The 13710-nt window shown below is 35.4% G+C and overlaps 1 protein-coding gene across 1 annotated transcript in view; it reads left to right on the top strand.

Moving 5' to 3' along the window:
* The window catches only part of LOC109407914 (fatty acyl-CoA hydrolase precursor, medium chain), a 69520-nt gene that overhangs the window by 28011 nt on the left and 27799 nt on the right, over positions 1-13710 (top strand). The gene's annotated exons all lie outside the window — the stretch shown is intronic.

The following is a 13710-nucleotide window of genomic DNA, read 5'->3' as shown; positions in this document are numbered from 1 at the left end:
ATTTTCCGTTAGATATAACATACTTCAAATAGTTTCCAAGCAAATATCGTTTAGTATCGGTTCCGAACTGCACGATAGTTGAAAGGAAATTATTTAAAATATGCTAAACCTAACCGAAAAACGTGTGATCAATTTCGACCCGAAGATCAATTTGACCCCGGTTTACGCTACTATTTTTTCCTGTGCTTATTAATTAGGCGTATTTTTCTGGAGTTCGTTTTGTGAAGAAACTGTAATATTTTTTTATGATTTCTATTGATAATATCGTACACTTTGAAGATCTTCGCTTATTTATCGTGTACTGTAAACATTAAAGGATTATTACCAAAATTCTTGGTGGTATCCTCATGAGGTCCAAAAAACATTCTCCTACATATTATCGGCATATCTCTTGGAAGATTTATATGGAAGATTTCGATTAACATTTTTGGAGGAATATTCCATTAAATTTTCTTTCAAAATTCTTCCCGAAAATCCTATAGAGGAACCTCAAGAAATTTCACCGAGAATTATTCTATAAAATCTTCCATGGTTAAGAAATTTCTTCATGCATTATTTCAGAAATTTCTTCACAGATTCTTTCAGAAAACCAACCACGGATTCCAGACATTCTAACGGCGTTTTATTTTTAGAAAATTAGACTTCAGAGTTTTTTCAAAAATGTCTCCAGGGATTTCTTTAAAAACAAAATCCGAAAATGTATTAATTCAGAAATATTGTTTTGGGATGCCTTAAGTTCCTTAAATTAACTAAAGAGTTTCTATAGAGAACATCCTCAAATGGCTCCATTGATTCCTAAGAAATTCCATAAAAAAAGTCACGCAAAAATCAATTTTAAATCCCCACCCTCCTATTACACACTTCTTTTATAGGTCCTTCTCTGAAATTTGTGTGTGGGTTATCACACTTTTTTTATTTGTCTAGGACTCTTCACAGAAGTACAAGAATTTCTCCACATATTCTCCCAAGGATTCCTTTAGAAATACGTTCACGAATTCCTCCGGCAGTTCTTTCAGAAAATCCTCCATGATGTTTGGTAAAATTTCTCTAGGAATTTTTGTTTTAGAAAATCTTTCTGGAGTTCCTTCAGGAATTCTCTGGGATAATTTAACATCCCAAGTAACCACAAGCATTATATCATAACATTAATTCAATCGTATTATAGTTTAGCTAATGCTACATAACTTTTATTTTACATCTGTCAAGTAATGAAGCGTTTAATCTACATTATGAAAGCATTGAAGCATTACGAGATTTTGACAGTTCTGTATAGTTCTATAGAGCCGTTGTTAAATGCTCCATGGCATTACCATGTTAAAAGCTTTATAGCAATCAATAATGCAAGCATTTATTGCTTTATATATGCCTGTACTAAAGCTTCCATCGTTGTAAACAGAAAATATCCCTCAGTTCGAAAAAAAAAACTGTAAAACACTTTTAGAAACAGAACCATTCAAAACAAAAGAAAAGCAAACCAAAATTTTCATAGATTGCTGTGGAGCATTTAGATTATCATGCTCAGATGTTGCTGTTTGAAAATTTCTATTATTTATGATTTTTTGGGTTTTTGGTTGGGACATGAAAACAATCAGATGCTGAGGGAACAAAAATAAATTGGGGTATTGGTTTCCATATTTAACATAACGTCCCGAATTCATAAAAGGAAGGATTAAAGCGCTGTTTGTATTGTTTCTTATTTATTGTATTCTAGGTAGAAGTGAGCACGTATGAAAACAAAAAAAAACAGATTCAGCACAGACGAATTTATATTCGAGAGTAACATAACTGATGGCATTCAGACCCCAGCACATTTTTTAGAGTTGCTGAAAACACAACTCAATAAGGCACGAGCTAAGTATACGTTACTTTATGTTGCACATTTTTCCAGGTGCAAAATACATGGTATCGTAGCACACAACGTTAGCGCGTCCGAGCTTCATCGTGGTCCAGTTTCAGCAGTCTAGGTTCAATTCCCGAAATGCAATAAAAAAACATCAAAGTGAGAGTATCGGAAGATAAAAATAGATAGAAAAATGAAAAACATACTTTTTTTCTTTTTTGACATGATGCATTAAGTATGCGTTCCACACGATTTGATTGCATTAGCTATAAGGTAAAAGCATTTTATATGCTTTAGCAATCACCACAGTAAAGCTTGCTTTAAATTAACAATAGTAGCGCCACTTTCGACTTTAAACCTACTTTAATGGTGCCTATATGACAAAACAACTTTATATCGCATGTCATATAATACACTATAAAGCAAAATTAATGCTCTATATACAGCGTCATGGTTACTTGGGATAGTCTTCTCGGGAATCGTTCAAGACTATCTCCAGGGATTTCTACTGGAATTAGATAGACAATTAATTCCAAAATTCTTTCAAGGGTTCTTTCAGAAATTCTTCATACGTTCCATCTTAAACTTATTCAGGAATTCCTTTAGAAATATCACTTAAGACTCCTTTAGTAGTTTAAAGACTTCTTTATGAATGACCAAAGCAGTAATGAGATTTTTTAGAAAATGTTGAAGTAATTTTTCAAGAGTAATGTTGGGGGGAGGTTTGCGGTGATTCAATCACGATACTAATTTTTACAGCAGACACCAATCCTCTTTTTGGTCGATCAGCTTAAACTGAAATTGATTTTATTTTCATATAAATATAATTAAAACTAATACTTATTGCTACTTACAATTTACAGTTTTCTTTCCGCAAATCAGCCTCAATTCATTAAACAACGCAATTGGTTTCAAACCGTTCAAAAACTATTATAAATTTCAACTTATTCTCTATAAACAATCTACTATCAACACTTCCAGTGCGGCATTCCTTCTTAAAACTGCTAAATCTTCTTGCTCTCTCCTGATGTATTGTTATGCCATCAATCCATAGGGTTACCAGGTGTGTAACCGCGCCAACAAGTAACATGAAGGAATTTCTAAAGGAATGTTTGAAAATTTCCTGAAGAGATTCCTGAACAAATTTTTATTGAAGAATCCCCGAGGAATGCCCGGAGGAACTCCTTGAGAAGAATTTACAGCTATAACTAGTAGAATTTTATGAGAAAGTTTTGAGAAATTTAGGGAAGAAAATCCTGAAGAAATTTCTGAAAAAATCCCTCAAGGAATTTCTAAAGGATATCCTTCGGGAATTTCTGAATAAAATATCAAAAAAGTTTTAAAAAAATCTTCGGGAATCCGTGCAAAAATTGCAGACAACGATACTAGAAGAATTCTTGAATAAATCTCCTAATTAAGTTCTAAATAGATTCCAAGAGTATGATTTGGAACAAACCCCGGAAGAACACCTGGAGATACTTCTGGAGGAATTCTTGAAAGAATTTCTTGCGCAGTCTACAAGGTATTAGTGAAAAAAAATTCCTGAAGTAATTTCCCTAGAGAAGCAAATTTGAATTAAATGGAAAAAAATCACCAAAATACATTTCTTAAAAATGATTTTTTAAGGAATCTCTGAAATAATCCCTGGGAAACTGAAGATTCTGAGCAGTAATTCTAAGAAGAATTTCTTGGAATATTCCTGGAGAAACGCCTAGAAATAAATCCTGAAGTAATTTCTGAAGGAGCTTCTGGTAGAAAATTTTTCTGAAAGAATCCCTGAAAAAAGGCTTCTTTTCATTTTTTTATCTCTATTATAGAGACTTTCAGCCCTTGGCTGGATCGTCCCTTGAGGAAAGCTTTCTTTAAATCCCAAGAGAAGTTAATGATCCAACCCCTGAAGGAACTTCCAGAAGAATCTCTTGCGAAGTTTTTGAAGGAATTCCTGAAAAACGCCTGACAGAATCCCTTGAGGAATTCAGTAATGAACCTCTCGAGGAACTTCAACAATTTCAGAATTCTGAATTTCTGAAGCAATCGAAGAAATTGTATTCTAAAGAATTATCGCCCTGATTAGGAAAAATCACCCAAATAATGTGAATAAGGCTCAATATTAAAACAATCCCTTAGGGCGTGCCAGTATAGGGGTCGCGGGCTTTTGAAAACTTTGTGCAACCAGCTCTGATTTTACGTTCTTAAGGAGCAATTCACAAAAAAAAATAAAATAATAACCTTACGCCGATTACGCCGCACAATGGTCCACGAACCAGATTTACGAGGAAAGGTGCATTCAACGCCTTCAAATGAGTTTTTAGGCAAATATGGTCTTCTACAAGGTTGTCCCTAATAGTAAGGCCCTCTTTAAAATGTGCATGGAAATTGGGGTGGTCCATATTTTCAAAGAAATTGGTAACCAAACTTTTTATTTGCAAAAATAACTGTATACATGCTTAGGGAAAGTTGTAGATCTATTTTGAGCAAGTTTGCTGAAGACACTTTTTATGTAGCTTTAAAATTGACGATCTAGAGGTATTTTTCTGAATAAGCTTAGGGTGGTTCAAGAAAAACCGTTTTTCTGGCGTTAACTTTTTCAGTTTGAATTTTTCATCAAAGTCGCCGAAGAAACACTTCTAGAGCATTGGGGACGCGTCGTTTCATGCGCTGAGATGGTCGTTATCTCTTTCGGTTTTAAAGTTACAGGCGTTTTTCTTTAAAAAAAATCATAGTTTTTTAAAAAAGGTTTATGATGGGTTGGGGCAAACATAAAAAATATCTTTTGCCCACATTCAAAAGAAGAAATGTTGTTATAAAACAAACCAAAAAATTGGAGAGGTGGTATTTTTGTAATTCAAGTGAAAAATACTTGAAAAGTGCCTATTTTTTTCTAGGAAATCATCAATATCTTTTGAACGGAATGACGTAGCAACATTCTCAGCGCACGAAAATGCGCGTTTTTGGAAGTGGTTCTTAGGCGACTTTGACGAGAAATTTGAAACAAAAGAGATAAAGCGTTTAAACTGTTTTGGTCAAATTTGGAGCATTTTCCCATAGCCATAGTCTACGATCCATACAATTTTCAAAATTTTTGTATGGACAAAAGTCTATGAGTGGGGGGGGGGGATCTGAGATGGCCAAATTTTGTTCTACGTGGTTTATGAACAGCCCCAAGACAGAATAATAAGGTAAAAACAATCGGGTTAAACTCTGTTCTTTGTAATTCCACTAAGAATTTGCATCCTTTGACAGATACGTATTTCTACCTCAACGGTAGGGTCGTCTTCAGTGCCTTGTACTTGAATCGATCATATAATGTAAGACGAAGTGTTGAGTGTTAAGTCCCCGGTGTGCGTGGCCATTGTCGCCTTCGCTAGTCGAGGCCTGCGGTGGAACGATTGAAGAAACAGAATTGTTTGTAGCCAACTCATCTGGATTAGTCAAATTACCATTTTGCAGTATCAATACATATGTATGTTACCTTACCAAGTATAAATTACCATTTAAAATGAAAAACTAAGTCAACTTCACCTTGAAGGTTATGTCCAATCATAACTAGAGAAAATTGCCGCAAACATCAAATTACAGTGTTCTGGCATAATTATCAAAATGACCCACAAACTTGAAGAAACCTGACTACCTACCTATTACAATCTGTTTGTTCCACTTTTCGGAAATAATTGTTCCGCATAACTTGTAGTAATAGGCATTAAGGTTACCGTTGCGAGTGAATCCCAGTTTCGGAAGATTCATAAGGGTAGGTATACTGCAGGCTAGGTCACGAGCACGAAACTTTATTTCATATTCATCTTGCGAAGGTGCCACTTGAACCACACCACCACCATGTGGTTTCTTTGTTACCAAAATCAAAACTTTCAACAAGCATTTTCCATTTATACGAACGCCTCCCCCTGGCTAACACGTATGAGTTTTCTTTTTGTATTGCCATTAAAGGCACCCCACTTAGCAGGGAAAACTGTTGCCGAAGACGACCGCGCCAAACGTGGGTAATTTGGCCTAGTTTGAGTTCTTGGCGTTGTCGTCGGGTGACCTGCAGTTAAGTGTAATTTCCACCACCGAAGCCTGATGTGGTTTGGAAAACTATTTAATGCTGCAAAAACACGCATCTTTCATATTGTCCAACAGGGTGGCGGCAACAGCGCTAAATATTATAACCTCAATCGCGATAAACAACGAAATTTCAGCGGTATTAAAACACGTGCTCACCATCCATCAAGTGGGCTGGTACATAATCGGACTCTTGGAAAAGCGTAATTGGCGTGGTAGTTTGATCAGAGTAGGCGGGAGATAGAGTATGTGTGCCATCAGTAATCTCATGCTCCCATATTCATCCTATTCGAAAACAAGCGGTACCGATTAATTCAGTTCTTTTTGTTTTCATGGGTGTTCACTTCTAACAAAAAATACAAAAATAAAAAATAAATCAAATCGCGCTTCAATCCTTTGTTTTTCGTAGGAGCCACATGCTTAATAAGGAAGCCAATACCCTAGATATCTTGGTTGTGGTCTGAAGGTGAAGATAAAACCTCAAAGTTACTGAAGTTAACCTCAAAGTTACTTTTTCGACAAAAAATTAAAAATTAAAAAAAAAAACCCAAGATGAAATATTTTAAGCCGCACAGATGCTGAAACTAGAGATCCAAATTCGATCCTAGCGAAAAACATTTGGGGTACATTCACTTTTCATAAAACTTCCCTTTGGACATAGCGTGGGTATGCTCAGTCTGTTACTAACTCTTTTCTTATTGTGAAAGTCATAAATGATTATAATTAGGGGTATTCACTAAACAGATTAAATTGCTGCGTAAGCCATGATTTTCTGCTTATTTGAAATGTTTCATGATTTTGCGAATGAAATAATCGAAAATTGCCTTGGTGATCGCGACGTTTAATCAGTTTAATCAGTTTACGCTGTTTAGTGAATCCCCCTATTATAATTATAATTATCGTTCAGATTATGAAAATTCATCCATATCCATGTTCATATAACGAAAAGGCCTCAAATTAGTCAAAACTTCAACATCGTTTCAAGATTCAAAATGGTAACAGTTCATTTGAATTCCATGTTTTGAAAAAAGTTACTGAATAACCGAAAATAAATTGAAAAAAATATGAGCTGCATGTTAAACATTGACAATGATACAAAAAATCATAAAATAAAGTAAATCGCTATAACTTTTTTTCTTATAAACAACGTCAAATAAAATCAAACGTTTTTCAAAGCTTATGTAAGCCATGAATGCTCAAAATTTCATTTCATTCGATATATTAAATTTAAAAAAATAATTATGCCTTTTTCCAGAATTTTTCTTCCTTAAGGCGAAACTGGATCGATTTCCTCACTTTTTGGTTTTCGATTTTTTATAAAATAACGAAGCAATATTTTCAAAATCGGTTTTCGTGCACATGTAGAGTATGGATCAAGGTATCTCTTGATTTTTTTTTTTCCAGATGGAAAATGTTTTTCGTGTTTGCAGAAACCATTTTTAAACAAAATTTCACAAAAAAAATGGTTTCTGCAAAAACGAAAAACATTTTCCATCTGGAAAAAAAATCTACATGTGCACGAAAACCGATTTTGAAAATATTGCTTCGTTATTTAAAAAAAAAAAATAAAAACCAAAAAAATTAGGAAATGCTTCCAGTTTCGCCTTAATGTAGAACAGCTTTATGTTTCCCAAGTTTAGACCATTGATAGACAACTATTCAACCGACTTATAGTGAAAATTTGAGATTTTGTTAGCTTGAGCTTGAGTTTAATTGACCTCCCGTGGATGCTACTCCAGTGTCACCAGATCAGCTACACTCACACAAGGAACCAATGAGATTTCTGCCGTGGACCAAGCAGGCATCTTCAGTGTGTGAGCGTTGGTTATCTGCTATTTTTAGGCGACAATTGCCTGCCACGTCAGGTTGCAGATCAATATATGGATGAGGAAAGAAGCGTTGATTGCAGTCGTTTGTATCCACAACAGACCGAATATAGGGTATCGCGCTACTTGGGCGGTGGTTTTCTTCGTCTGTTATTTTCGTCTGTTTTCCACTGTAACTCGGTCAATTTTGAACCGATTGACTTGAAATTTTGTACACGGGTAGATACTATACCTATCTCACCACATTCCAAAAGTTGTGTCAATTGGTTCAAATTTGACTGAGTTATAGTGGAAAACAGACGAATATAGAAGCCACCGCCCAAGTAGCGCGATTCCCTACCTCTGCGTCTGCACAAATTCATGCGAATGTCGGAGTGTAGGTGGAATATGGTTTGCAAAAGTTCACACATTGATGCGTGGATGCCAGGCGTAAAGTGAAAGATTGGCTTTATTACTCTGAATATAATGCGGCATAGTTCGCTTGATTGCATAACTCATAGGCGATATATTATAAATTGACACTGTGCTGTGAAGGTTGGAAGGACGGGAAACGACCCGTTTCTGTTCTAGCGATGGCTATGAAACATGCGAATATATATGAGTTGTATTAAGAAGGGAGGAAGAAAGTATGTAGAAAGATACAAAGTAGGAGGAAAAGGACGCTGATCCCAGGACCTTTTGCATACGAATCAGAAGCGGTAGCCACTAAACCACCAACCCCGTCTCAACTTATAGTGAAAATTTGAGAATTTTTGATGTACTTAATAATAAGTTACAGCTATACCCAAGTAACCACAAGCATTATATCATAACATTAATTCAATCGTATTATAGTTTAGCTAATGCTACATAACTTTTATTTTACATCTGTCAAGTAATGAAGCGTTTAATCTACATTATGAAAGCATTGAAGCATTACGAGATTTTGACAGTTCTGTATAGTTCTATAGAGCCGTTGTTAAATGCTCCATGGCATTACCATGTTAAAAGCTTTATAGCAATCAATAATGCAAGCATTTATTGCTTTATATATGCCTGTACTAAAGCTTCCATCGTTGTAAACAGAAAATATCCCTCAGTTCGAAAAAAAAAAACTGTAAAACACTTTTAGAAACAGAACCATTCAAAACAAAAGAAAAGCAAACCAAAATTTTCATAGATTGCTGTGGAGCATTTAGATTATCATGCTCAGATGTTGCTGTTTGAAAATTTCTATTATTTATGATTTTTTGGGTTTTTGGTTGGGACATGAAAACAATCAGATGCTGAGGGAACAAAAATAAATTGGGGTATTGGTTTCCATATTTAACATAACGTCCCGAATTCATAAAAGGAAGGATTAAAGCGCTGTTTGTATTGTTTCTTATTTATTGTATTCTAGGTAGAAGTGAGCACGTATGAAAACAAAAAAAAAACAGATTCAGCACAGACGAATTTATATTCGAGAGTAACATAACTGATGGCATTCAGACCCCAGCACATTTTTTAGAGTTGCTGAAAACACAACTCAATAAGGCACGAGCTAAGTATACGTTACTTTATGTTGCACATTTTTCCAGGTGCAAAATACATGGTATCGTAGCACACAACGTTAGCGCGTCCGAGCTTCATCGTGGTCCAGTTTCAGCAGTCTAGGTTCAATTCCCGAAATGCAATAAAAAAACATCAAAGTGAGAGTATCGGAAGATAAAAATAGATAGAAAAATGAAAAACATACTTTTTTTCTTTTTTGACATGATGCATTAAGTATGCGTTCCACACGATTTGATTGCATTAGCTATAAGGTAAAAGCATTTTATATGCTTTAGCAATCACCACAGTAAAGCTTGCTTTAAATTAACAATAGTAGCGCCACTTTCGACTTTAAACCTACTTTAATGGTGCCTATATGACAAAACAACTTTATATCGCATGTCATATAATACACTATAAAGCAAAATTAATGCTCTATATACAGCGTCATGGTTACTTGGGTAACTACAACTATATATAGTTGATCATTTTTTCAAAAGTGTAAGTTTTGCACGTCCCTATCATTTTGTCTATCCTCTGTACATGTTCTAAGTACGATGTTTTGTTAAGTGCAGTAAAATCAAATATATTTCAGGTAATCTCAAATAAATTGTCAATTTGTTCTGGCAACAAAAATAAAACTGTTTGGAGCAAATCGAACGTTACATTTGAAGCAAACTCAATCCATTTTTTGAAACAAACATGCATCTTCTGACAGGTTATGTTAGAAACAAATGTAAAAAATTTTGTTTTTTTTTGTGGCAGGTCGGCCCTACGGAAATATTTGTTTTCCAATTAAATTTACAAAGCCATTTCCTTCTCTAGGAAAAACCACCTCCCGCGTGGCACTTTCAATGACAACATCATATAGACACAGAGAACAGACATCCAGGCTAGAACGAATTTCATTCGGAAAGTTGTGTAAGGATTTGAATCTTCACTTGAGTAAGGTTGCGAACCAATACACGATGAAAACACTAACGCCGCCAAACACCATATTGCCACAGTCAGTGGTGAATTGAAACATTTCAAGTGGTGAATTAAATTAGTATGGGAAATTAACCGATTGCAGCGCCACGATGTTGCCACTTGTGTTTCCGATTTCAAATGGCCGTTAAATTTCTTACACAGTTTCGGAACAGGGCTTGGATGTCTGTTCTCTGTGATATAGATAACATAGAGTAAGGTGGGGCAAAAGTTCGACCCTAGTTGAAAATTCAATTATTTTCAAGAAATCGAAGCAGATAAAAATAAATGAATACCGTGTGGTGATTCTACCATCCATGAGCTAAAATTTTGCTGAACAAAGTTACGCCAAATGTCTTTTCAATTTTGAGTTACAACACTTTTTGTATGTGTGTGTCCAATTCGAAATCTAGTGTTTGTGGTATTCCGCTATCCGTAGCACACTATTTCGACACTTTGGTAATTGGAATACCTAAAACCAATAAATATTTGATGTTGGAATTGGAATACACTTTAAAGTTCGATCTGGATTTGACCCAAATCAGGGTTAAATTTACTTCACCAAAAATTAGTAGTTTTCCGCCAAATTCAAATAAAACAACATTTTTTTCAACTTCGATCGAATTTTCTCACTAATTCCATCATTTTTAGAGCTAATATGTACATTTTGCAGAAGTTTAGGGTTTTACCTAAAGTTGCCACATGACTCGAACTCTTGCCCCACAATTCGAACTTTTGCCCCACTATGTGTAAAACATGATTTCCAAAACTTTTTTGAAAAAAGTTATACATGCTAAAGCATCTTCAAAATATACCTAGTTACGCCCCAAAATAAAATATCGAATTCGATTTCATTACAATTCCATCCCATGCGTTGGAAGGACCATCGCATATTACAATTTTTTGATCAAAAACCAACATTTTGTCATAACTTTTCGAAATATTGATCAATTTTCAGACCTTTTGGAGTGAAAGACTCTTTTTCAAAAAGGCATCGAACAACCTTGACACCCGAAAGATATCATTTGAATTAAGCTCAAAAGCTTCAAAAGAAACTCTTGCCCCACTCGAATTTTTGCCCCACTTTACTCTACGCTCCCGAAATCAATGGGATTTCGTGGAAACTGTGGGTGAAACTCTAGGTGAAACTTGACTTTTTTTGCAAGAGGAAATCTTGTTTGGTGCTGCAGCTGGAACTTGAGAGTTTTGTTTATGTTCTCGACGGCGGAACGGGGGGCTCTTCAATGGGTATTGTAGAAATCAATATGTAATTGAGTTAGTTTCAAAAATTAATATTTTAGCTTTAAATATTTTATCAGTTTACTAAATAAACGTGAATATTTTTGTTTCAAACGAACGAAATTTGTCTCCATGTACATTCAGTGTCCTGAAGGTTTCTGAGAGCTAAAAGATAGTGGTCAGGGCATGCTGTGAGAATTCTGGTCTACCCTGCAAAGCCGGTATTCGCAATAGATCCTGCGATGTGAAAAATGAGTCTAGGTACGTAGCTTATGGCCAGTCAGTGCTATAGCCGATTTAGCGTCTTATCTCTAATAGTCTAATATGATGAATACCTTTTTTTTTCTATTTTTATTATTGGATGAATTTTTGGCCAGCGGTTCAGGGCTAAAATTATCAATACGCATTAAATTCAATCAATATTATTATAACTATTGACTCTTTATTATGAAGATTTCAGCACTAGGCTGGTTCTTTCCCGTACTCAACATCAATGAATGAATTCAAAATTTAATGCCTTCTTCTTCTTATTTCTGGCGAGCCGACACCGTTCGGCATCAGCACTAGTTTAACGTCCGCCTATTTCTGGTACTAAGCCTAAACACGGACGGTCAGGGAGACATCCACACACACCTGACACCCTACATATCGAACCCATCAACACATGGGCCGGGACCTACGGCTTTACTTCCTATCCGAGGGAAGGCGTGATCGGATATTTTTGTCTCAGAAATACCGACGGCGTCGACTAGGATTGAACCTAGACCGACTGGGGTGAGAGGCAACCACGCTTACCACTACACCACCGACGCCGCTAAAATTTAATGCCAAAACACGCATTACAATGTTGACTAGGGTTTTCCCCCAAAACAAAACAGGAAACGCATTGAAACCAGTCCGGGCTCAGTTTCCTAGTGAGCAGCAGAACTCGTCAGTTTCACATATCCTCGCGAAGGCACCCAAATAAGAACCTACATAGCCACAGACAAAACCTCCCAAGTAACCATGACGCTGTATATAGAGCATTAATTTTGCTTTATAGTGTATTATATGACATGCGATATAAAGTTGTTTTGTCATATAGGCACCATTAAAGTAGGTTTAAAGTCGAAAGTGGCGCTACTATTGTTAATTTAAAGCAAGCTTTACTGTGGTGATTGCTAAAGCATATAAAATGCTTTTACCTTATAGCTAATGCAATCAAATCGTGTGGAACGCATACTTAATGCATCATGTCAAAAAAGAAAAAAAGTATGTTTTTCATTTTTCTATCTATTTTTATCTTCCGATACTCTCACTTTGATGTTTTTTTATTGCATTTCGGGAATTGAACCTAGACTGCTGAAACTGGACCACGATGAAGCTCGGACGCGCTAACGTTGTGTGCTACGATACCATGTATTTTGCACCTGGAAAAATGTGCAACATAAAGTAACGTATACTTAGCTCGTGCCTTATTGAGTTGTGTTTTCAGCAACTCTAAAAAATGTGCTGGGGTCTGAATGCCATCAGTTATGTTACTCTCGAATATAAATTCGTCTGTGCTGAATCTGTTTTTTTTTTGTTTTCATACGTGCTCACTTCTACCTAGAATACAATAAATAAGAAACAATACAAACAGCGCTTTAATCCTTCCTTTTATGAATTCGGGACGTTATGTTAAATATGGAAACCAATACCCCAATTTATTTTTGTTCCCTCAGCATCTGATTGTTTTCATGTCCCAACCAAAAACCCAAAAAATCATAAATAATAGAAATTTTCAAACAGCAACATCTGAGCATGATAATCTAAATGCTCCACAGCAATCTATGAAAATTTTGGTTTGCTTTTCTTTTGTTTTGAATGGTTCTGTTTCTAAAAGTGTTTTACAGTTTTTTTTTTCGAACTGAGGGATATTTTCTGTTTACAACGATGGAAGCTTTAGTACAGGCATATATAAAGCAATAAATGCTTGCATTATTGATTGCTATAAAGCTTTTAACATGGTAATGCCATGGAGCATTTAACAACGGCTCTATAGAACTATACAGAACTGTCAAAATCTCGGAATGCTTCAATGCTTTCATAATGTAGATTAAACGCTTCATTACTTGACAGATGTAAAATAAAAGTTATGTAGCATTAGCTAAACTATAATACGATTGAATTAATGTTATGATATAATGCTTGTGGTTACTTGGGCTTGCTTGCATGATCAAATGGATTGTACCTTTGCACGGCGGCTGTCGGAACTGTCTTCATCAACACAATTCTGGGTCCACACCT

The sequence above is a fragment of the Aedes albopictus genome, chromosome 2, assembly GCF_035046485.1.
Source record: "Aedes albopictus strain Foshan chromosome 2, AalbF5, whole genome shotgun sequence".
NCBI classification, from domain to species: domain Eukaryota; kingdom Metazoa; phylum Arthropoda; class Insecta; order Diptera; family Culicidae; genus Aedes; species Aedes albopictus.
Note: the sequence above shows the minus strand (reverse complement) of the source record. Positions and strands in the feature narration are given on the sequence as shown.